A 20,213-nucleotide genomic window follows, 5' to 3' on the forward strand; every position below is an offset into this window, starting at 1 on the left:
GAATCACTGATCATGCTTGTAAACTAAAATGCCGCACTGTACATGGCTGTGAAGTTAGGTGCTTAGAATAGACCAAAGGTCCCTAACTCATATGCATTTCTTTGAGCAATTAAACCTTAGCACTTGATGCTGAAAGCCTGCATGTATGTGTGAAGTTAGCTTTCAGCATGTGAGAAAGTTTGCAGAGCCTGAAAGAAGGAGAGAGCGAAGCACCGGTAAGATTAGAACATTATGTAACATAGTGACTGTCACCTGGGAGGATCTTAAAATATTGTATGCAGCATCTGAAATATTTCCATATAAGATTACATTATATGATGTACAGCTATTAGTTAAATGTGCCACGGCTGGTGGTTTTTTTCTTTATTCACGTTTGTACAAGTACGTGTAATACAGAGGAAGCAACCTATACGGAACAGACAAAGAAATGGAAGAATCAAAAGCCTGTATTTGAATAATTAAATAGCACAAAGTTATTGCAATCCCAGCATATTTTTAATTAATCAGAACCAATCAAAAAAACTTAAGTAAAATATAATTAATTTTATAGATGTTTCAGAGCTTCTTAATAGAATAAATCTCTTGTGTGAAATATTTAGGTAATGACTATCATAAAGGAGACTGATTTAGAATGCAATAATGTGTTCTGAAAGAGTCTTCCTTTCTGTGTCAGTTAGGAAGAAGGTGTCATTATACTTGGTAGTGTATTCATTGTGCCTAATACTCAATGAGCTGTAGCTGAGTAAACCTGGAATGTACACCAATACTTCCAGAGTACCTGCCACCCTGCCCATAAACCCGCATCGTTACTGTGATTGTCTCAAAAATATTTTATAAAGTTTGATGTCTCACTCTCTTTTTTTTTTTTTCTTGCTCACTTCTTGACATCCTGAATATACCAGAAACAGGCTGAATTGATGAAAAAAATCTGAGCTAGGCATCTAAAAGCCAGTCTATTACTTGTTACTTTTGTAAATCCTACCCGTGGCCACCCACAAACAGAACAGGTTCTTTTTACTTATTCTTCTTTCTGTCTTCTGACCTATTTCCAAATTTATGACTGTTTTGAATACCAGAATTCCCAGAAGTGAGTGAAGTTAGGAAATATCCGCTACAGCTTTGATACGTTCATTTTCCAGAGGTATTACTGTACATGAGTGATGTGAGAACACTGTGATCCTCTGCCATTCATTATGGGTATGTACCTGCATCTAAGAAGGTTTTCTAAAAATACCATAAAGTTCATTATGTACTACTATGGCTAACTGTTCTCACTAATTTTGAAAATGCATGCAATTTATTTTCCTATTGAATACACACTAATGCATGGAAAAGTCTGACTGAATAGTGAAGGAGCAGATGGTCTTTGCCTTGAGGAGCTTACCACCTGAAAATATAAAAGAAATGTAGGGTGAGGGTGTATACATGCAAACGAAGGGCTCACCACACAGGAGTAGAGTGGGGATGAGAAGGGTTGAGTCACAGGGGAGGAATGAGCAACGGCCTGTCAGGAAACACCCTGCGAGTTCCAAACATTTTTATTTTTGTTTGATAGGGGTTTGGGTAGGTGGAGATCAGTTAAACAGGACAAAGAAAAGGCAGGGAAAGAGAGGCAAGGGCATTTCAGGATGTGGAGAAGAGAGGGGGGAGCAGGCATGCGATGAAGGTGAGTGTAGAGAAAGGGAGAGGTGTGGGGGCAGATGGGTTGCAACAATCAGCACGTGGGAAAGGATAATTAAAAATCATGGGTGTCTGTCAGCCGTTAAGCCTCTTTTACCTTTGCTGTGTTGGCTTTATTGTCAGACTGGATCCTCCCTGTAGTCTCTTCCTCATTCCAGGCTGCTCCTGTCATTGTTTAACACAGTTGTGCATGAACCGTGCGTGCAGACCGAAGCCATAAAATTATACAGTGCGCTTAATTGAAAGATTGAAAAATTACTTTACAGCGACAGTCTACATAATGGTTGACACTTAGGGACTGATCTTAGGCTACTGTACTCAGTAAGTGCAATTTAATGTTGTAACTTTTAAGTATGAAACCAATGATTTTTCCTTTGGCAGATAGAAATTGTTCTTACACCACATTAACTTTTAGGGCTGGAAGGGGAACTTCTCCCTTTACCTATCCCTCTTAAAGATTCAGATAGCTAATAATATTTCTCACTTATGCTTGAGACAGAAAGCCTGAATTTCAAAAAAGGTCTCTGTGTGTGTGTGATACATTAAAGTGATATATTAAATTTCCTTAATATTGAAATGTTTAGCTTATGTGCTTAGAATTTTTATTTTTGCTTTCAAAACTGATAGTAGATTTATGGTAAATAAATATTCTGCTGAGAAATCCTAGATCAGCACTAAGCCTTTTGTCACTGCCACCCTTTCTTTCTCAGGGAAACAAAACCCAACTAAGGTCCAATTTTGTCAGTCTTTCCCCTTGCTCCCCACAACTTGTTTGAATACAGAAACTTATTTTTCTGAAAAGCTACATTAAACCAGAAGAGTTTGAAATGTAGAGGCTCTGTGTTCCCTTATTTCTTCCCTAAAACATGATGAAAACAGTAAAGTAGATCCAAACAACATCTAAATTGTTTGAATAGTGACAGTATCATGGCTGAGCCATATAGGCTGCATGCCTGGTTATTTAAGTTCAGCTACTGGCTGCCAGAATTACACTCATGGGACTCCAATATCTCCAATCCATAACCTTATTTTCCAGTCAAAATTCAGAAAAAAACCCACCCAAAATAAAAAAGGAAACCCAAAAAAACCACACTTTGTATGAAGCCAGTTTTTTTTTTTTTGCAATTCAGTAAATTCAGCCCTTCTGTCCATAAGATCAGCATTTGCATTATCAGCACTTACTCTTTTAAGTGGAATTAGAAAAACAAAACATCAATGGAAAATCAAGCTGATTTCAATATTGTTCAACAAAGCAGGAATCATCTGACACTGTAGGAACTTCTTATCCCATTTTCTCCAAACAGCAGGGTAGGAGCACTTTAGTATTAAGATATTTCATTTTGTCTAAAAATTATACTGAAGACTGCAGTTTGGTGTATGTCATTTATAAATATTTGAATTTCATAATTGTTTCCATACAATATGGAGACAGAACCCAGTAGAGTTCCTGATGTATTGAATATTCTTACTACTGAAGTCTCACTTTCAGTATGTAGTGTCAAACTTGCATCTTTTGATCACATATGCTGAATCTCTCACATTAGAATAAACTTTTTTATTTACTTTTCAAACAGCTTCTCTCATGAAAGTGCAGCTAATGGCACACTATTCGCAGCCTCTGTGCGGTAACACTTCGTTCAAACTAACACCTCTACCCAGAGCTCATTAAATCAGCACTTACATGCCTTCAATACAAAGGGAATAGTTTCAGGATGAGCACTGGATGTCTGATCTCCTTTTACACAGATTATCCTTTTTTAGCCCCTGCTCTAGGCATTGCATGAGTGAACATATTCCTGAAATACTGTAGCGAGAAATGGCTTCTTCCGCTCTCTTATTAAACTGTCACAAAACATATCTGAGAACCAGATCTTCCACTTCAGTGTATTAGGAAATTTAGGAGATCATGTAGAAATTCTCACAATAGAAAAATGTGAATGTTCATCTTCTACCTACCTACAAATTACCATTCCTTTTAAGCATTATTTTTTCAGCTTTGTAGAATTAAAATATTTTCATGAATTAAAACCATGAATATTAAAAATTAATGTGTTATACATTAATATATTTAAAAATCTGAGTCTGAATCTGATTGAATGAGATGTGATCATATTGACAAAAAGCCTCATCTTTTTTAACACAAAAAAGTGCTAACTTCGAAAATGTAACTTCAAACATCTCTGGTTTGTTTTTACTTTCCTTTTCCATTCATAGCTTTTCAGATTGCAACCACTGAGTACCAGCTAGTGAAGGAGAATCTCATTCCTGCGGAATGAGCAGGCACCTCATTTCAAGAGTCAAGTGACACTTACCAGGCACATTGGGTGAGTCTTTTGGAAAGTCTAGTTGACGACATCAGGCTTGGGTCTTCTCTTTATTTTGTCCAGATCTCCATTTTACATACAGATCCCTGAACTAAGAGTCCTGGTGGGATGAGGGTGGCATAAGGAGATAGCTAAAGAAGAGATATACCTCCTTTGCACGTGCAAACAGTTAAGTAACTGCAGCAGTGTCTGTATTCTCCTAACTAATCAGTCTGGCTTATCTTCTGACTTAAATAATGCTCCAAGGGAAACAAACAGGGGACGTAAATATCCCATCTTCATGTATTTCCCAGGAAAGGGAACACTCAGCCTGTACTTAGATCGGTAGGCTAGCCTGACTGCAATGACAGGACTCCTTTCTAACTGAACTAGCAAAAAAACCATTGTCTAGTCTCCATCTAGGCCTATATCTGTGACAGAAATCAAACTCCTTCTTGGTGATAGAAAGCATCATGAAGGAGAGCAGTGAGCAATGCTATGGCATACACAGTCCTACATTTCTGATACACATTATTATTTATGTTTGTTATTGCAATAGTACCTTGAAGCTCCATCCAAGAATTGCCAACAACTCAAGAATCACTGCATGGGTTGTCACAGACAGCCATAGCAAAACACAGCTCATGCCCTGAAGACCTTAAATTTAAAAGGGATGACAAATACTGAGCAGACGATTGGGACCTGAAGCCAAGAAAGTTATCAAAAACATTTGCTACACATCACAAATCTGTGGCAGAGTCATGAATAGACCACTGTTACAGCATGTTGACTTCTGTTTAACCATAAAAATGACTTTTTTTCAGTGTATGTGTTAGAGATTTAAAGTTATGTCAACAAAACCACATAAGCAACCATTGCAATGCTTATTACTCAGATGATTAGATGTCTCCTAGAATTTACAGTTGCAATTTGGATTAGATCCGAAACTGGTGTTAGATACTGCACAGCTGAACATTGTAGTGAACACCTTTTTGGCACCTAAAAGGACATCAGGTGCAGTTTGGAATAATGAGGTGAATACCTAAGCTCTGCTTTAAAAAGTGAGAAGCAAAGAGTAGGGAATTAATGTCAGTTTTCTCCCTGGGAGGATGTATCAAGTGAAGACCCTTAGGGGTCTCTCCTAGATCACGTACCTTTCAACATAGCCATAAATTATCTGGACAGAGAGCAACTAACAGAAAGATAGAGTTTGCTAAGAGTCATAAGTTATTAAATGCAATAAGAAAAAGAAACTTCCTGCAAAAGTCTTTGTAGAAGGACCTCACTGAACTGTGTGAATGGGCAATTGACTGGTAAGTCTAAACCAATACAGTAAAGCTGAAAATGGTATAGGGAAGGATGACAGCAATGATTAAAGGTGTGGAATGTCTTCAGTACAACAGGTAACTAAATAGACTAGGACTCTTGAGGTTGAAAAAGAAATTATTTAGGTGGAATATGAATGATTTCTGAAAAAGATGGGTGACCCAGAAAAATTGTGTTGGAAAACAATTATTTGCTCTTTCTCCTAATGCAAGAACTAGGGGAAATCACATGAAACTGGCAGGGGCTAGGTTGAAAATGAACAAAAAGAGAGATTGCCTCTGTGGTAGACAAGCTGTGGAACTCTGCACTTTAAGTTGTTCTGGATACTGAAATTTTACCTGGGTTCAGAAAAGTGATTAGACATAGGGGAAAAAATACCCATAGTATTCAACACAAAGTTACTGATTCTGGCCAAGGAAGGCTTTCTGTTGCAAGTTTATGGAGGATGTTGCAAGTTTACGGAGGAGGTAAATAAGGGAACTATAACTATATTCCAGTCCTGTTCTCTAGGCACCTGCTGTTGGCCACAGTCGAATACAATACTGCAATAGGTGGATTTTTTTGCCTGCCCCTTTACAGCTGTTCTTAGGATATTATAGGCAATGAATGGGCACAATTAGGTCTGTCAGTATAACTCATAACAGCTCACATGCTGAGTAGGAATAGATCTAAACCAGCCATACATACACAGAGGACAGGTCTGTCACAGTGGTAAAACTCCCATTTGACCTCAGCAGTAGCACAGGGTCCTATTCGAGTATGCAGCAGTGCTTTCACTGGAAGATGATGGACCTTAGCAGGAAACACTCAGCACCAAACAGGGTCAGGCCTTAAAGTATAATTAGGTAGGAAGCTCTTATCAGATAAACTTTTGCTTTGAACAGATTGCGAAATCTCACTCAGGCAATTTGGCTGCTTTTACCTCACCAAGCAGCAGAGAGAGGACAAAGGCAGGATCAGCTCTGCGGTAGGGTTCTGCAGAGTTCATTCTTGCATCATGTGGCTCAGAAAATGAGCTCAGTCTCACTGAAGTTGAGGCTGATTTACGAGCATGCTGACTTTCCTGGATCTTGCTGCCTTTACAAGGCAGATGCTGGCTGGAGTGGAAGTGTTGCATGAGCAGGTTTTGGAATAGGTAACGCAGACCCTTTAGGGATCTTCTGTGGTGTGTAGTTGCCTTGAGAGCAATTGGATTCCCTTCATCTGTCACATTACCATTCCAGATTTGAAATTAAAATAAAATTTAAAAAAGTCAGGCTTGATTTAAAATTAGAAAGGAAAAGATAAAAAATAAAAACGTTCCACTTCATTAAATGACTTTGCAATGTATTTGGCAGCGTTCACAGGAAGTTTGCAGGGTGGAAAAAAAAAAGAAAGAAAGAAAGAAAGAAAAATCCAGTGTAGTTTATGAGTGTTTTTACAAACTGTTATTCTCCCTCCTCCAAATCTCTGGCATCGCAGGTGAAGCGTTGTGCAGCTGGTATCTTGACTTACCATTCGCTCTCAGGCTCTGCAGGGAGTGTCAGGCCATCAGCACTGATGTTCGAGCAAAGCTGTGAAAACAAACTGCAGCAGATTAGTTGGGCTGCTGACCAGGTTATTTAGTGCTAACCACTATGTGTGCCCTTAGATCTCAACCAAACAATTACCCTTTTCCATTCCTTTATTTGTGCATGCACTTATCAAGGAAAACAGTGTTTGCAAGGGGGCATTTTATTAAATAGGATGATTCATTTAAGAAGCGTTTCTTTGACTCTAGAATGCCAATATATTCTGCTCTTTAATTAAGAAGGCAAACAACACAGAAGGCAAATATCAAAGTGTTAGTTATCTGAAATTACCTGATTGTCTGAAAGAGAAATTAAAGACAGTTCTAGAAATGTTGGAGCTTGATTCTGCCATTTTGAACAGTTGTTCTTATATTGATAGCTTGGTTGTTTACAGTAAGGTCACTCATGAAGTGAGTGCTGTTTTGTGAAAATTAGTGTTGGTGTATAGCCTTTAAAATTAAGATATAAAAAGATGAGGTAGATACTTCAAAGCTGAACATTTCTCTCTCCATTTATTTTTTCTCACCTTCCAGAAATGTTTTGAAATGATTTGTCAACTTGATTTGTCCCTTTTTTATAACTTAATATGTTTGTGGTTAGAAGTAATGGCAGATGAATGAAGCAGAGCAGTCATTTCTAGGGTGAAATCACAGGGAATTAAAGAGGAATTGTTACCCAGCTTTTTATTAAAGGCACCAAGGATCATGTTCCCTTAAAAGAAAACACTATGCAATGTGCTTTGAAAATCACTTTCATTTCTTTTTGACATTTTAGAACTACAGCACTTTCTAAAGGGTTGTCATTTGTTCTTAAGTATTGAGACTTAGCATCAACTTTTTATTTAGTGCAGCAGCAGAAAACATTGAGCTTGCCCTGGCTTTGTCGTGAATGAGTAGATGCTGTCAAGTTACTAATGCTTCAAGAAATTCACTGAGGTATTTATTCTGCTTTTGTTGCTTTAAGGCTTATGCTCTTCGCCCCCCGCCCCATGGCTTTCTGTTGAATTGTATACAGACAGTACTTGTTCATAACTATCCATGGAAAACCTTGGCTAATAACTTCATTATCAATTTATCTCAGGAACAGTATGATTTGCTATTACCACACACATACATGCTACAAGGTTAGTATTTGTGACAAGCCTGACCCAAGATGAATAATTTGCATCTTGTCCAAGTGATTGATTTCAAGCTGACTTGAAGAAGGGAGGAGAAAATAAAATCCTCTCAAATACATCTCTCAAACTCTGTACAGGATGGTAGATTTGTCTTCTCTGTGCAGAAAAATTGGTATGACAAATTGCCAAAAGATCCTCCAGAGATGTGCACCAGCACTAGAGATCACGTTTTATCCTTTTCCCATTTTGAAGCATTAATTTTAAGCTTTCAAACAGAGTATGCAAACAAGAAGGAGAGATTACTGCAGGAAGAAAGGAGTTAAAGAGGTGTCTTGAAATCCATTGCTAGGCTGCATAAATATCACTGTGGTTAATTCCTCCGTTTTTAGACATTCCTCACTCAAGCTATTTTTACTCATCAAATTCACACTTCGTACTTAAAAGAAAGATTGACTAAAAGACTCTTGCTCAAGGCTATCTTAATGAACCTGAGATGCGAAGTCTAATTTTAAAAAGTAGATTCTTTGACAGCACTTCCAAAACCAATACTTTACACACAGTCCTAGCTCAAAGCAAATGCTCCAGGAATAACTTGTTTATTGTTTATATATAAGCTCACTTCAAACTGTTACTCCTGGGGTGGAGAGCAGCTGGAGTAGGCAGGGCATGCATTTGTTTTCTTTCCAATGAGATTATCTCAAAGACATTTCTCCCCTTCTCCTCCTTTGCCTTTTTCACATAAAGCAGAATTGAGCACAGCTGTCAGGGAGCAGGAAAGGTGAAACCTCATTTTTATGCAAACCTGTACCTTTTCATTAAACTAATTCACTTAAATCAGTGCTAAACTCGTGTAGACACTCTTATTTAGCTTTGAACCATCCGATTTGCAAGTGACTTTACCAAACTGGAACAAGTGTATCTGCACAGGCTCTTATTCTGCTTTAATAAAGCAGGTTTAAAACCATCAGCAAATCCTGAGCATTCCAACACTCACAGAGAACCAGCAGACTCTGGCTTCTTTTCTCAGTGCTTTAATTTATCATGTGCTAAAAATCTGACAAATGAGTGGGGGGATGTCTGTTTATTGCTTGTAGGGTTTGCTGGAGCAGAGCTGTCTCAGATCACCCAAATCCCAAGATGCAGTGAAAAGACTGTGAAGTCCATGTCTTTTAAATGGTAAATTTGCTGAATATTAGATTATAGTCTGAATTTCAGCTTTACCATAAATAAGTACATTTCGTGAAGTTTCTCTGGCTATATGATTAGAAATTACATTACTAGGTGGTTTTAAGGAACTCTTTCCTTCCCCCCAGCTCTACTGGAGAATATATCACAAATGCAGCAAGTCTGTCAAAGCTAAATGCATGCTCTAAGTACTCTGGATGGCATCTGGGGCACCAGCATGCCGCTAGCTAAAGAAGCAGTTCCTCCCCACACAACAGGGACTTCTCTGCTCTTGCCCTACAGATGGCCTAACTACAAAGAAAGAAAAGAGGAATATTGTGAAGATGAAAAATACATTTCCCTCCACCAGCTCCTCATTTTGGCCTGTGTGGAAGTGATTTTGTTTGTTGGGAAATACAGAGGGACACTCAGTCTATGGCTCACGTACCCCAGCCAGCCATGCCTCCTGGCTCTTCACGAGCAGGTGATGATCCAGGAAAACCACTTGCTTTTGGCTGCCATCTTTTCAGCAGCCTAATGGTGTTCCCTCCATCATTTTAGGCTGAGGCTTTTTATGCTGTACATTCATGGTCTGCTTTCTGCCCCTGCATTAGGGCACAGTCTTCAGGAATTCTTTGCATTAGAGCACTAGGACTTTAATGACCTTTTTTTTGAGGAATATTTGGCTTCCCGTGATGCTCAGACTGATTGTCTCATTAAGAGATGGACTGTGGGATTGCTCATTCTCTGTCATAAGAACAAGAGATTTGGTTTTCCAGGTGTGCACTTTCTTTACTTCCACTCAAGGGGCAGTTTTACGTGTCACCTCTCCACATAGTTTTTCTCTTGTATCAAACATGAGAAAATTATAATTTCCCTCTGACACACTGGCCTGGAAGTGGCAACTTCTAAGTTATGAGGATAGGAAGAGGTGCTGAGTTTCTGCCTACTTATTATGAGAAGCATAATAGGTATGTAGCATCTGGTTTTTCAGTGCCAAGGTCCCACCAAATCTTGAATAGAACTCTTCCACCTCTTCAGGCCACTTTGCACATGGGTAGTCCCTTCCAGTGTTGAAGCCTTTCTACCATCTGTGTCAATTAGGTCTCTTGTATTCATACCAAAGATCAACTGAGATGACTATGTGCACAAGCCACTTCAAAGGTCTATGTAAGAATATGAAATGCTATCCCATGTGGAAACTCCTGTGATTTGTCCAAACCTGTGGAAAAATGTGTGAACTGTACCGATTTGGGTAGGCCAATTGCTAGCTGTTGTTTCAGTCCTGGGAGAAGAAGCTGGAGCAAGGGATCAAGAAAACAGGCTGTCTTGGAGTAAGGACATTGATATAAGTGAAATGGAGGGCAGCTAAAAGAGGGACAGAGCAAATAGTGCTGAAAGATGCTAGCAGAAAGGATTGGGAAAAAAACCTGAGCATGTATCCTGATTGAAGTCGTTGCACAAGCTTACAGGTGGCAGATTTCTATAACTGAGGAATCATCTTATCGGAGCATGGCGAGGTACATCCCAGGAGGCAACTGTAGATAAACACAATAAAGACCTCATATCATTCTGCAAGGAAAACAAAATAAAACAGAACAGGCAAGGCTTCCTGAATGCCTCAGCAATTGGAAAGGGCCTGTAAGTACTTCTATAGGGTTATGGCAATGATAGGAGCCCTGCTTGAAGAGGACTGGGGCTGTCCTTCTGTTAATTCCAGCCTGGAAAATGTTCATGCATTAAGCCCAGAAAGACATTTTGCAAGTAGGGTAGTGAACATATGCCTTTCTGAGGCAGAGCTGTGCCTTAGGGAGGAGAAAAGTGTGTGTATGTGCACGTTTGTGTCAAGGTGGCTAGAATTGTTATAGCTCTGTGATGCCTATTTCAAAACACCTCCTCTGGATTGTGTCAAACACTAATGAAAAAAGATAAAATTATTCTGTCTGAGGAACACATGTGAGACTGCTTGCGGATTTGACTGAATTTTGGTGATGGTTATTAGGATGTGTGTAGGAAAAGCAAGAGAGCACAAGAGAAAGAGCAAAGGTGTTTGTGGGAATTGTCATTAAAACCAGACCAAGATTCAACCTTGACAAAGGAGATACTGCAATTCTGCTGTAATGAGGAAATTAAGTCAATAAAGAGTGCATTCTCTCAAAGTCAGAGGACTACAACACAAGCTTCTTTAGAATTACCGTTAAATTGTGGTACACTTCACAAAGAAATAGATGTGAACATTTCAGAAAGCAGTCATCAAGCACCTTGTTGTTTGCCAAGAAAAATAGGCAATTATGAACATTATGTCCAACTATGCATCATATCGGCTCCAATCAAAACCATTTAAATCCAGTCAAGCATTGCTTTCACACATAAAACCCTACCCTATGCTTGATTATACCTCAGCATACCAGGTATGCAGCCTAGGATGTTGGCCAATAACAATATTCCATTGTCTAGGAATTTTAATCCATGCATCTATATTTATAAATGTCATAAATTTGATTGCAAAAGATTACAATTATCAAACCCTTGCTGTTTTCACTTTTCTGTCCAAATCTGTTAAAAAGCCTTTGAAATTAAAAGAAACAAATAAACAAAGTCTGATGAAAAGGGGGCACTGTCAAGCTTTTAAGTGGAAAAACTGGACATAGAAAATGACTTAGCTTTTCTACAGTTCTTTACCCCTCCCCAGGTGATGCTGCCTCTCAGCAGAGTAAAATTTTTATATAGAGAAAATGGTTTAGGCTGCACATACCCAGACTGAGAAAAAATTGCTTCAATATAGATACATTAAAAACAAACAAAAAAAAGCCTTACAGGCACTTTGTGGTCTCACAGAAACAATGAATTCTATTCCTCCTACTGCTCTGCTGTGGTAACTAATTAGCTTTTCTTCCTACAAAAGCCCTTTATATTGGAGACTTATTCTAAAAATGTGTCACTTGCTGGTATGCGAGTACCAGGTCATCTCAGCAAGTGTCAATAGCACTGGGAGTCTTAGCACAGTTGAGTGACCAGTGTTTTAACATTATGTCAATTTGACCTGCTGTGAGTATGCTATTGAATTTACAACACTGACAGACCAACTGAAGTAGGGCTCTTCACACTTAAAGGAACTGGAACTCAGTTACTATTAGCAAAACCAGGAATTTTCTGCTTCCTAAAACAGCTGCTCAGGGATTCAGCCTTCTGGGTCTATGCCGCTCAGCCACCCGCTGGATGAGTACTTCCTTTCACCTTCTCCATCCCAATTTGCTTTTTTTTCTACTGCAGCTTTCAGAGAGAGACACTTGCCTGATTCCTTTTCATAATAAAAATGATGGCTAAAGTATCCCTGTCAAAAATCTCTTTCCAAGAGCAATGTTTGCTGTCAAACACTCCAGACAAATGATGTGGCTAAATGCTCGACTCTTGAGTACAATGGCCACAGCTTAACTGAAAGTAAGATTTTATCACTGGTATTAAAAATGGCACGTATAATCTTAAATAGGAAAATGGAGGGATTAAATAGCTTTGGGTTGTCACTTCATGACCAGACATTCCAGGAATCTTCAAGAGACCCTTACTCAGGGAAAAGACATGTACGGTAGCTGACAAGTATTTTTTCAGATACTATCAAAGGTGAGGCTGCACAGAGGCAGCTGATTTCATTTTATTGCAGCCAGTGTTGGAATGTACCTGCCAGAAACAGGAATGCTTCCTTCATTTAGCCTGATTTATCATTACAAGAACTAACAGAGCTCCTTCATAAACTACTGGAGCTTAGCTCTGGCACAAGTCCAGCAAAGTTGCACAACTTGCTTAACACCACAAAGAATATAATGCTTCTATTCACCCTTAAAATAATGCCCACCATTTTTCACAGCATTGTGCCAGAATTAATGAATTAATTCTGACAACATATAGGGACAAAGGAGATTTTTTTTCCAGCAGAAGAGAGAGAATAGGAGCTATATTTTGAAAGCCACCCATGACCCTGAAAGTTCAGGTAGGTACCTAAGATACAATTTAGGCACTGAGCTGAATTTCTTGGAAGGGGTGGTAGGCACCTAAATACCTTTGCAGTGTGTTGGCGGTAGACAGCTGGGTTCTTAGGCAGAGATTTAGGCATGAGCCGCTCCCTCCTCACACCCACCTGCTGGATGACTTGCACCTCTACCTAATTTAGGTGAGTGCTATCCTTTTCTCCCCTTAGGGCCCAAGAGAATTTCCCTGGTTATTTGCCCTGCATAGCCAGCTCTGCCTTTAAGCATCTGTGATCTAGCCACTTTCTCTAAGACCTTTTCACTGTGGGTCCAGGGTAAACTGGTATCAAACTGGGAGCTGGGTTAAGTAGACACTGTTGGCCACCTTTCACATGCTTTTTGAATATTGCATGTGCGTGTACAAGGGGAATGTTAGTCTTATGCAAACAATGATAATGTAATCCAACGTGTCAGTGCTCCATGACTTTCTTACACTTTGCCTTGGTTCTGCCGCCACGCTTAACTCTAGTAACCTCATACACACTGTTTTTCTTCTTATCTTTATGCAGTAACTGAGAATTTGCGTCCAGAAAGATATTAAGGTACCTAAAAAATACAGTTGCTTAAATTCTTTTGATTTTAGCAGGAATTAGAAGACTAATTAAGACCTAATGTTTGACTATGTAGATCTGAGCGTTGGCAAGTGGTTAACATCCATCTCAGTTTCTGAGAAAAATAAAAGATTTATGGGAGTGTTTTTTTGGGCAACGTGCTCTGGGAATCCTAACATTACAGCACAGGCATTAATCTGATTTCACTTTTCAGTGTTGATCTCTATTCATAAATACATTAAATGATCAGCAAATCAAAATCTGAATACTATATTAGTTTAGAGCACAAACTAGGAACAACATGAAAAATGAACCTGGAGTGCTTTTCACTTGAACTTTGTATGTAACCGTATTAAGATGCTGAATATTTCAAAGGCTGAAAGTATTTATAGCTTTTGACTTTTAACCATATTATATCCTTTGCCTTATTTCTTGTCCTCAGCAAATGTCAAGTGGGTGTTGTGTGGAACTGAGAGAGACCAATCTCAGGAGAACATCCGCCTTCAGTAAGTGGAACTCCAGATTACACAAAGCTGCAGGCATAAAAGCAGCTGCAAAAGCAAGTTCAGTCTGAAAATGAAACAATTTTCTCTAGAAAAATCAACATAAAAGTTAAAATAAGGAGTTAACCAAAATTGTCATGCTTTTGGAAAGTGTACTTTAACAGTATTTGCAGTCAAATTAAATCTGTGATGCGGGTTTTACTTTTAAAACTTTCTATTTTCTTTTCCTAGAGTTGGCATATTTATCTAAAAAACCCGGTCCAAATATGCACTCTGTTCCTGAGAATTATGATCTACCAAGTAAGCTTGAATTTCTGAGAATTATGATCTACCTAGTAAGCTTGAATTTCTTTGTAAATTCAAGCCATTCTTTTAAGAAGAGCATATAAATGCTCTGAGCAGGATGTTTTTTCGGAGACGTAACTCAACTCCAAGGGACCGTATCTGACTTATCTCAGTATAAAAGAGCCCAGAACCAGGCCTTGTTTTGTAATGTATGTACAGAGTGCAGAATGCAGGTGATGACTTGAGCTGTGAAAGCTCGTATTATAAAACCTGCATCCACACATTCTGAAAACTCACCTAGGTTTATCAAAAGGTTAACTAAAGTTGTGAACCTTTCACGTAAACCTATGGCTAATTTTGAGTGAATCTTGACTTATTTATGGTGACATATATATGACATGCCAAAGTTCAGCTTTTTTTCTTACTGTGTTACACTTGGAGTTATTTTGGTTTATTTGAGCCTGGAACTCAAACTGAGTTTCATGAGAGATAACCCTCTAGAAACTAAAACCAAGGACACTGATAAAAATCTAAGGATGGAAATTGCTGAGTTTCAGACAGGTCTGGATGCAGCAAAGCCTCCTTTTCAACCACTTTGAAATCCTGCAGTTCGCACTGAGAATAAAACTGAGGTGTGTTTAAGGGAGTTTTGGCTGAGCGGAATGATTGACCTTTGAGAAGATAAGGGTAGAAGACGTAAACAAATACAGTTTGTCAAGACAAGATGCAAAATAGCTGTATATGCTCTACATCGTGTTGTGATCTTTAGCTCCTTCTTAATTTCCTGTGGCACAGTTCAGTAGGAAAACTCAAGACATGATGCATCCTTGGAACCAGAAAATTGAAACAGCATATCTAGGATACTCTTATGTCCTATCTAAGCTTGGCTACCACAGAAAACAAAACACAGGTGTGCAACTGTAATGTGTAGCAGGCCAAGACCTACTGGCATCTGTTGGCAGTTTGTCTCTCCTCTTGGTTTTGGTGTATCTCCAGGCTTGCTTCGGGCCTGGCCAAGGCATGTGGAGGCAGGTAGAGGGCCTACATGGCTACACGGATGCACCAAGAGAAGCCACATTGTGCTGGTGTTGCTAGCCTTTCACCCCTCACATAAATCCATGTCTCTGGTGCTCTCAGCCAAGAGCTGAACCAGAGCCTCCGTGAGGCTGGAGTTGTCTCCCCTGCAGAGCCAGCAGCAAGGCTGAGTCTTCACCAAAGGGCAGGTCAAAGCACCGCAAGCTCTGCTCCACAGGAAGGGGAGAAGCAGGGGAGGGAGAACAGCATCCTTCATTTTTTTTCCCCCAATATAGATGTATCTGGGCCTCCTGGAAAGTGAGAAATGATCCCAGTTTTTGCAGTTTGACATAGTTTTGGTTGGGCTTCTGCTCTGAATTGCCCTCTGGAAGAATTTGTCAGTGTCCCATGATGATATGAAGGTCCCAGGGAGACCTGTGTTTCTACATAAGCATCCAAATAACATGCCTGAAGAGAGGTGTTCTCATCATCCTCCATTGCCTTAGTCTGTTACATAGTTTTATATAATTTTATTTTATTACTTAAGTAGATTAAACAGATAATAATGACCTTGAAGTTAGGTATGCCAACATTCATATTAAATTTCAGCCTCATGTTCTGAACTTTGCTCAGTCTATAAAAGGCACAAATGAATATATATACAATATGGAGTATATTGTTTCCTGTCATCTGGAGTATGATTTTTATTGTTCTAGGTGATTGCTTTTTATGTCTAGCTTGAAATAGAGTTCTTGTAATTGTACTGTTTACTTCTCTGGAGAAGCCAGTTTGTTTTCCTATTCTCTTCTGAAATTTAATGAATCCCTTTGTGAAAGGTGAGGAGCTGAATAGAAAAGACCTGCTTATGGGCCAGATTCTTCTGGCTGTATACATATATAGGTCCCCACAGTCTCAGTACACAAGGGTTTCCCTGCAGCAGCATCAAAATATAAAGATCAAGAAGCACCCAGAACATAGAGAAAATAATTACTAGTACTATTATTATTATTAGTTATTATTAAATAACTGCTACTACTAGATCAAGTACTTTGTACCAAAATAAGCTGACTCTATGACAATCTATTTTTGGTAACTGTGGTAGTACAGATAAAGATAAAGGAGAAAGATGGGACTAGATAATTTATTAAGAGAGTTATAAAAACAGCTAGCAGATAGTTAAGTGTTGACATTATCTTTCACAGGATGAACAAATGTCAGCTATATAATGAAATGAAAACCAGCTATGTTCCAGCCTGGGTTTAAATGTTTGGAAAGGAACACCTTCATGATTTTCTTAATGTGTTTTGTTAATTAAGTCAGTGGGATGTGTGCTCCCAAGTCCCTCAGGCGTTGCTGAAAGTGTCCCCCCCTACGTCAAGCTGACAAACTTTATTTATGTGATTCAAAAAGCATACCAAATCCCACCCCATGCTCCAAGAACCCTGCCAGTTATTTAAGGCTACAAAACTAAATAACAGTCTCACAGACTTGTGATTTGTAGCACATGCTCAAGCTCTACCCCATTCTTCTTTCTGTCCATCTCAAATGTCTGTCAAAACAAGCAGGTTTGCAGTGCCCAGGCAAAGACACCATAGCCCAAAGGCACGGAGAGCACACTAATGTGATGATAGGACGGTGGATGGCAGGAGGCTGCAGTGGGAGATGTGGGGCAGTGTGACAAAGCTGAGATGGGGCAGGCTTCACACTTTTGAGCCGAAGGCTGAGGAAGTGCTAAATAAGGCACTGTGAAGGACCATGGGATGGATGTGGTACATGATGGTGCTAGAAGAGGCATAACAAGGGCAGACCTCGGCAGTGTGGAGATAGTCTTAAAGCCTGGATATAGATGAGTTTTACCAGCTGGGGAGGTTTTCATTGGGTGTTAACAGAGCCATGTAGCTCTGACCTTTCAAAGAAGGCAAATGGGAAGCTTTTGTTTTTATTATTACAATGGAAGGACCACTGAGACTAAGTAGATCTTTGCTAGTCTTGCAACTTTGTGTACTGGAAGCTCAGTATTGTTTCTGAAACATGGGCTGTGTGATGAGTCCATACAGGACTCTGAGGGCACAGATAACTTTAAGTCCAATTTGAAAATCCCTGAGCTCTTGAATATGGTTGTGTTTTTCATTCTGTAACTCCGTATCACATACTGTTTGGTAAAGTAAAAATATTTGGATGGCCTGAACTGACCTCTATCACAGCAACTAATAGAGTGACTAACAGCTATAAGGTTGTCAGCCGTTGTGTGGATATGAGAGAGAACAATAGAAACACAGAAAAAAGAGCTGAATATGACATGAGGTACTCTATCCATGGCTCTTTTTTTCTTTGTTGCAGCAGCCACCCTCATCCTTGCCTGGAGGACCTGAGAAAGGAGGTGCAGAAGAAAGTCTCCACTCTTCGATCTCTGCAAAGGAGACCATCAACTGCATTGTAGGTGTGGGACCCCTATACCAATGAATTAAAAGCGCTTGAAAATGTTCCCAGGCTCTGACTGCTGGACCAGGGAACAGACCACGTTCCTGCTAATAAATTCCATCATTCTCTGAAATTAGGTGGCTGTGTGAAAAAGTGCCTATTGGAAATGGTCCCAGGAATATTTATACTCCCGAGCTGGTTTGGGAAATTTTTGAAAGAGTGCTGGATGGCATGTGTGCCAAAAGTGTGCCAGGAAATAGTTTGACAATTTAGGGAATGTCTATATTAGGGAAAAGGCCCAATAAGAACAGATCTATGGAAGAAAACATCTGGTGCTGAGGATCACATCCACACTGACATTCATACTCTTTGTATTTCAGAGGGTTTTACTGTTGCCTAGTTCTAGCCTGCTCCTGTGGACAGAATGTTCATTAGCAGTCAAAGTGCATTAGATGCCCTCCGAGACTGCTCCTCCAGGTTTATTTTTATCTGAAAGGAATTCATTTTGCACATTCCAAATGTGATGTGAACCAAAGTGCAGGAAGTGGGAACTACTGGGAGATTTGCTTTAGTAGTACCTCCTGATCTGAACTAAAATGCTACTGCAGATACACTCAGAGGCAACTGTGTCCCAGTGTCTGAGAACATTCCCAATCATGGTTTAATTTACCAGTTCACCCAGTTCAATTGCACATAAAAATTGTGTGAGGCTTTGGCATGCTAAGTGGAAATTGGATTTTAAATTTTATTGCTAAAATTGAGTAAATCTCTACCGAATGTTTGAACAGTCATTCTTCAAGTGCCTAGAATAAATTTGGGAAAGTTTGGAAGTGGACACAGACAGCACAACTGTTATATATTGACTGTGTTCATGAAGTGTTTTAAATGTGGCTTCCTAGTGTGTATGGGAAGGGAAAAGGGGAGGGGGGGGAGAGAGAGAGAGGCTGTGAATGTTAAAAGGAAAGGCAAAGGCCTAAGTAGGTTTCCTTCTTCTTGTAGATTAGAAAACTCTTCACAGTAAATTTACAACCAAAATTTCTAGTCCTGACTAAAGCAAGTGATGTTTGGCACGCTGTATCTGTAGGTCATGAGCTTTAATTACACCACATTATCTTTCACTGTAAGATCTGGACAGCAGTTGCCTTTAGGTTGGAATCCAAACTGATAAGGGGCTTTTTATCACTACACAGTACATCAGACGTAGTTTGTAAGGAACAGATAGTCATCTGCTGTACCAACCTGCCTATTCTAGTTGAAGTTGCCTCCAGGGAACAGATACCAGAAACTTTACATTTAGAACACTTAAAAAGAAAGATTCCTGGCAAATGTGACGGCATAAGTGGTATTTAAAGAAGAGCTGTGTAATATAGTACCTAAATCATTTTATAGTCCCACTGCTATTTTAGTATGCTAGTAGGATATCTGAACCACTTGTTCTTGACTTGTACCTTGTCTGTAATGATGTTATGCATAATGCAGCAAAAGGAATTCTTCATTCCTGAGCAGGGGAACAGAAGTGAACAGAAATGCTTTTTACAACTCATCTCTTATGGATCAAAGCAAACCTCAAACTTGCCTTACCATGTAAGCGAGGCTAGCGTCCTTGAGCTTTACTGTTACAGTCACACATGCTTATCCCATAGTTTTTGCTATGTTTGTGTTAACTGAAATTGCACGTTTATAGATCGCACAGGCTTGATTTCTGCTGTTAGTTAGATGTTCAATGTGTCTATTAAAACCACATATTTTCAGGGTTTATTGTGAAATATATACAGAAATGATTAAAAAATATGTAGATATTTATTTTGGGCTAAAAGCAGCTAAAAAACCCCTCATACCAGAAATAGTCTGGGAGGGGGGATGACACACACATTAAAAAAAATAAAATCCCAATAACTGGAAAATTATTACTTTTGTGTACACTTGTTATATTTTTATTTTCCCTACTAATGTTTGTGCTTTCAGTATTTGTAAAACATAGCTTAAAAACAGTATAGATGTGAAGGCTGAAAGTTAGGAAATGGATCCTTATTGTGGTCATATGGTTAAAATGAATGAGGTATTTTGTTGCTTACTACACATACATTTCCATCTGAAGCATTTTATACCTTCATTGTATACTCTGTATGTGAAGTACAAATCATATAAATGATAGGGTAACTGCTTTTCAGTGCTAATCAACCCCATAAATGTGGTTTTAAAAACAGACAAACAAAAGGCACTGTAATGTTTGACCTTAATGCCTTTTGGTGGTAATCTAGTACGTTATGTGTC

General features: G+C 39.1%; 1 long non-coding RNA gene across 2 annotated transcripts; it reads left to right on the plus strand.

Moving 5' to 3' along the window:
- The first annotated feature begins 1,557 nt into the window (after positions 1 to 1,557).
- On the plus strand, positions 1,558 to 18,219 carry LOC140648132 (uncharacterized). Of its 2 annotated transcripts, none has more exons than XR_012041125.1 (4): positions 1,558 to 1,666; positions 3,895 to 4,004; positions 14,159 to 14,222; positions 17,859 to 18,219. It is a non-coding gene; the product is annotated as an uncharacterized lncRNA (long non-coding RNA). The 2 variants fall into 2 exon arrangements; XR_012041123.1 differs by lacking the exon at positions 1,558 to 1,666 and adding an exon at positions 1,891 to 2,001.
- The last annotated feature ends 1,994 nt before the right edge of the window (positions 18,220 to 20,213 follow it).

This window comes from Ciconia boyciana, chromosome 1, assembly GCF_034638445.1.
Source record: "Ciconia boyciana chromosome 1, ASM3463844v1, whole genome shotgun sequence".
Lineage (NCBI taxonomy): Eukaryota > Metazoa > Chordata > Aves > Ciconiiformes > Ciconiidae > Ciconia > Ciconia boyciana.